The sequence below is a fragment of the Phocoena sinus genome, chromosome 6 (assembly GCF_008692025.1).
Source record: "Phocoena sinus isolate mPhoSin1 chromosome 6, mPhoSin1.pri, whole genome shotgun sequence".
NCBI classification, from domain to species: domain Eukaryota; kingdom Metazoa; phylum Chordata; class Mammalia; order Artiodactyla; family Phocoenidae; genus Phocoena; species Phocoena sinus.
The window spans coordinates 99851586-99857633 of NC_045768.1; positions in this window are offsets into that span (position 1 = coordinate 99851586).

Consider the following 6048-nt stretch of genomic DNA (forward strand, 5'->3'; position numbering starts at 1 on the left):
CTGTACCCTAATTCAGAGTTGTATTCAATAATCACAGACTCTAGAGAGCCACTCTTGTCCACTAGACATTCTGCTACCTTTGTCTGCTGTTTCAGTCTGTGGCCCAAAGTTATTTCACAGCACACACACACACACCCCCCGCGCCAAAAAAATGTATTCTAATAGCTGGAAGGCAAATAGAATTGATTCATCTTAGCCAAGTCTATCTCTAAACCGAATAGAAAATGGTCAGGCTGCATTAATATGTAGAACACACCAGTCACACGTTCCAGTGACCTGAAATTCTAATTCTGCAGTAAATAAGACAAAAAAATAACTTTCTCATGGGTACTTGAAGAAGAAACCCTCTCCCCCAACTATCCTGAGCTGCTGATGGACCAGCAATACCCCATACCCCCTCCCTTTCCTTCCACAAAAACAATTTCAGAAGAAACTCACCAGAGCTGGTGTCTCCTCAGTGCAGCCCTAACCACAGTCCAGTCATGACTAACTGCCATAGGTAGAATCCTCCCCAACCACATCAAACTTTTTAAACAGTGAAGCTGCTCCTTTCTTAATTGACAGTTACAAGAGGGTTACCCAGAAAACAGCCTTTCTTTCTGATCAGTTATCAGCAATCTCACATGACTCAACCTAGTAAATGTGAAAGCCAGTTATCTTTAAACCTTGGTTTCCTCAAGAAATCCTGTGGAGGTTTTATCCAGTTGAAGCATGAGTCTATTACTTTCTAGGCTATCCTGGGCATCAAGTCAAGTGTCTTTTGACAGTGTTTCCTGACACAAACCGTACATTGACAAAACACCTAAAGTCTTGACTGTGGATCATCAAATTGTATTATGTATGTATGTATATATTGGTTTGCTGGCTCTGCCAACAAATAGGGTTATTTATTCCCACTAAAGTATAAATCAGACAAAGGATGAAGGATCAAATTTTAGGTTTTTAGATTTTAAGAAGCAAGGACTTTCAGCCAAGTATCATTTTTCTAATGACAAATGACAACCTACTAAGAAATAATAGTTTTGTATTCTGCAAACACAAACTTATTCTTCAGAACTTGTTTTCTTCCCCCCAAGTGGAAAAATATTCTAATACCTTATGAAGTTTCAACCAAGTTGAAAAACAGACCACTTTTCAAAATAGCCATGGTCATGGGGTAAGATGAATTAACTCCAGAGAGCCCAAACACCTCTCTATATCCTATCTACCACCAGCCAACCCTCCCGCCACCCAAGATTTTTAGCTAGATCTACAAACGTTAAGTTGCCATGTGCAGCTACCCAAGTGCCAAAGCAGAAAAGGAAAGCAAAGATAATTACAGGGAAACTGCAAAAGCCATAACTGATTAAGAGGGCCTGGGAAAATGTAAATGACTGTAACTATTTTAAAGTCCTAGTTCTTTAAATATTTTTAAAGTAAACTTGAAAGGATAAAAATGTACTCACCAGCCATAATTAATACAACAACCAGTTAGGTGGTAAATAACGTCTAAGAGGATTCTTGCCTCCGTAGCATGTCTCCTGGGTCCATCACATCTACTTTGGGTTTCTTAGATACCCTGGAATTCACTGGTCAGCCACTTTGTGTATTTCGGGTCAATGGGTCACTAAACAAATCAGCTGCCAGACAGTGGGACATCAAATGATCAGAATGGAGGATGAAATCAAGCTTGCAATATTATGCCCCCTTCCTCAGAAAACCCTTATGGTTCTCAGGACTGCCTGACTGCTGCTGTCTGTTCATTCATCAGCATCCACTATAAGCCAAATATCTTTTTGAGGGTCAGCAACAGAAAAGGAAACTAAACAGAAAAGCAAAAAACATCATTTGCAAAAGGCAAATTCATTGCCACTCTTCTGTGTGAGATCCCCAGCAGTACAAACTGATTCCAAAACAGTGTAGTGAACAATACTTACACAAGCACCGTGCACAGTTATACCTTAAATTCTGCTTGACAGTCATGAAGACAGACAACTCATAATAAATGTTAAGCATAACAGCATCGCCTGTATGGCCCAAACCATCCCATTATTGGGTTACAAAAGAATGAAGAGTGCCAAGTGGGGAATCTCCTAACCCCTGCTACTGGATAACAAATTACTCAAGTCCATGCATATCTGGATTCGAGGTCTGGAGGACAACCAAACCCAGGATAAAAACTGATTAACTGGACAATGGATTTGGCCTTAGGTAAAGCTCGGAGGGGCCACTCTTCCCGCGTCTGATAGTAGTGAAAAGGGTGGGCAAAGGTAAGAGCAGTACCTTCGAAGCCAGAACCCACACCATACCTCCTCAGCTCTTAAAGACTAATGACACTGCAGTGAGAGTAAAGCCTCCTCAAGGCTGAATTAGTTCACCTGGCAAATTAGTGGCAATGAAATCACTTTTCAGTTTAAGTATATAACAGGCCATTCTCATTTCTATTTACCAGGAAACCAGTTCCCCACCCTTTAACACCTTGCAGTCTGGGACATGTCACAAAGCAAACAAGTCATAAACTACCAGCCGAGGAGTTGGGTGCAGGAGAACGCTTCCACCCAACTAGGCCGCTGCCACTGCCATATCTTCCTCCACATCCTACCTCGTGCCTTTAACCCCGTCTGCAGGGCCCTCTCCTCTCGGTCTAAACTTTCTTGCCCTTTGCTCACCTTTACAAACCCAAAGTAGAGTCCCACTTCCTCTGTGAAGTCTCCCCCTACTGTCCCTAAGTCTCACGGGTTTATCTGCGTTATTGCTAACCCCACTCCCTCCTCGTCCCAGCAACCAAAACGTGCTCCTCAGGAGCCAGGGCCACACGGAAAAGATCATAATGAGTGAAAGGATGTATCTGGGGCGTGGGAGAGTCTGCAGAAGATGGGAAGTGGGAGTTGGAGAGTAACCGCACCTTCATTTGGGTGAAGCCCCTGCACAGCGAGCCCTGGGCTGCCTGCGTTGAGCGGGTTAAATCCACATCGTTACCACAGGCCTCTACCAAAAGGAAAAGAGCAGAAGCCTCTGACACCAGCCGCACGCGCTGCGAAGGAAAGAGAAAGAACTCACCCCCAACCCGGTACAACTTCCGAACAAGCCTCCGCGCCCCGGAGGCGTTTCGGGGCGTTCCTTCCGTCCCCGCCGCGCCTGCGCACTCTCCCCAGGCGCGTCCTCTCCGCGTCGACGCTCACCCCACTTCCGCCGCTGTGCGCAGGCGCAGTCATGACTCCTTAAGGCTGGTGTCCTCTTTGGTTGCCGGGGCGTTCTTCTTGGGCAAGGCCAGAGTTGGGCCGTGTGCCCGGTGCGGGTATCCACGGTGATAGTCACAGAGGCACTGTTCAAGGACTTGATCCCTGGATGGGAAGAACTCAGGGGAGTGGGCAAACAAGCTGAAAAGGTTGATCATTGCGCGCTCTGTTTGCTCTGGGATAACTGAGGAGACACCAAGAGGAGCGTTAACGCAGGAACGAGCTAATCGGAAGAAGACAGGGAAGAACACTCAAGCAGCGCAAAAACCCTGAGGCATGAAACATCTTGTACCTTTTTAGGAGCTGCAAAAACAGTATGACTGGAGGGAGAGTGCAGTCCTCTACGTGTCTGGATGAAGGGGGGCACAAGAGGTTGGGGTTTGATCCTAAAAGCCATTAAGTTTGAAAGCAGCCTAGTGACCAATCTGTAACTCACCAACTAGTGAGTAATAAAGATTTGAACCAAGACAAGGGCTGTGGAGAGAGAGCTGGGAAATACTGGGGTCAGGGGGTGGAATCCACAGGACTTTGGGAGGGTACAGGAAGGTGGATCGTAGTATGATTCAATTGTAGTATGCTTCTGCTTTTGCAAGCAGAGCACCTGGAATTCAACAAAAAATCAGAAAATAGAAGAGGGAACACTCCCAATCATTTTATGAAACAAGCACTCCCTCATACCCAAACCAAAGACATTGTAGAAGAAAAAAGAAAACTTCAGGCTGATATCCTCATGAACGTGAATGCAAAAATACTTAACGAAATATAAACAAATCAAATCCAGGACTATATTAAAAAGCATAATACATTGTGACCAAGTGGATTGGTCCTAGAAATGCCAGGTTGGTTTAAAACATTCAAAAAATGAGTAACTAATTCACCATATAAACAAAGGCAAAAAAGCTGGTCCTCTCAATAGATAAAAAGCATATGGCAAAATTCAATACTCATTCATAATAAAAAAAAATTCTCAGCAAACTAGGATTAGAAAGAAACATTCTTAAGAAGACATCCACGAAAAACCTACCACCAACAACATACTTAAAGGCGAAAGACTGAATGTTTCCCCTAAGGTGGAAAACAAGGAAAGGATGCCCACTGTTACCACTTCTATTCAACATTGTACCTGAGGTCCTAACTAGAGCAAATAGGCACAAAAATAAATAAATATACAAATAAAAGGCACACAGATCAAAAAGGAAGAAGTAAAACTGTCTTTATTCACAGATGTTGTGATTTGGGGTACAAAAAAGCTACTGGAACTAATAAATGAATTTAGCAAAATCAGAATACAAGGTCAGTATATGAAAGCCAACTGTATTTCTATATATTAAAAACAAATTATTAGGACATGAAATTTTGAAGTATATACTATTCGGTATAGCATCTGAAAACATGAAATACATAGGAATAAATTTAATAAGAGATGTGCTGGATCTGAACACTAAAATCTGTAAAACGTCGCTGAGAAAATTAAAGATCTAAATAAATGAAGAGATTACAACGTGTTCATGCATTGGATGTCTCAAAATCGGGATGACAATTCTCCCAAAATTGAACTATGCATGCAACAGGATCCCAATAAAATCCCAGAAGGCTTTTAGGCTTTTTTTTTTTAGAAACTGGCAAGCTGATTCTAAAATTTATAAGAAAATGCAAAGACTCTGGAAGAGCCAAAACAGTTTTGAAATAGAAGAACAGAGTTGAAGGACTCAACTACCTGATTTCAAGATTTATTATAATGCTACAGTAGTCAAGACAGTATGGTATCAGCACTAGGGTAGACAGACCAATGTAACAATAAAATCCAGAAATAGACCAACATATATGGTTAATTGATTTTTGACAAAAATGCCAAGGTAGTTCAATAGAGAAAGAGTCTTTTCCAAAAATGGATAACCACTTAGGAGGAAAAAAAGGAACCTTGACCCTTACCAAACACTATGCACAAAAATTAACTTCAAATGGATCACAGTTGTAAAAGTAAAAGCTAAAACTACAAGGCTTCTAGAAGGAAACAGGAAAAATTTTAATGGGTTAAGCAAAGATTTCTTAAAATACCAAAAGCATGGGGCTTCCCTGGTGGTGCAGTGGTTGAGAGCCCGCCTGCCGATGCAGGGGACACGGGTTCGTGCCCCGGTCCGGGAAGATCCCACATGCCGCGGAGCAGCTGGGCCCGTGAGCCATGGCCGCTGAGCCTGTGCATCCGGAGCCTGTGCTCCGCAACGGGAGAGGCCACAACAGTGAGAGGCCCGCGTACCGCAAAAAAAAAAAAAAAATACCAAAAGCATAAGGCATAAAGGAAAGAAATATTTGACTTCATCAAATTTTTAAATTTCTGCTCTCCAAATGATACCATTTTTTTAAATGAAAAGACAAGCCATATATGGGAGTGAAAAATCTTTGGAATACGTATACTTGACACAGAACAGGCATCCAAATATATATAAAGAACCACAATTCAATAAGAATAACTCAATTTTAAAATGAACAAAATATTTGAACAGGTATTTTTGCAAAAGAAGATACACAAATGACCAATAAACATTTGAAAAAATAACATCATTTGTCATCAAAAAAAGATAAGTAAAAACCACATGTCACTATATACATCCACTAGAATGGCTAAAATTAAGAAGACTGACAATGCCAATTGCTGACAAAGATGTAAAGCAACTGGAATTTTCATACATTTCTGGTAGAAATGCAAACTGGTACAGGATTTTTTTAAATAGTTTTACAGTTTCACATAAAGTTTAATGCACACCAAATGATCCAGCAATTCCACTCCTAGGTATTTATCCTAGAAAAACTAAAACATATATCCATGCAA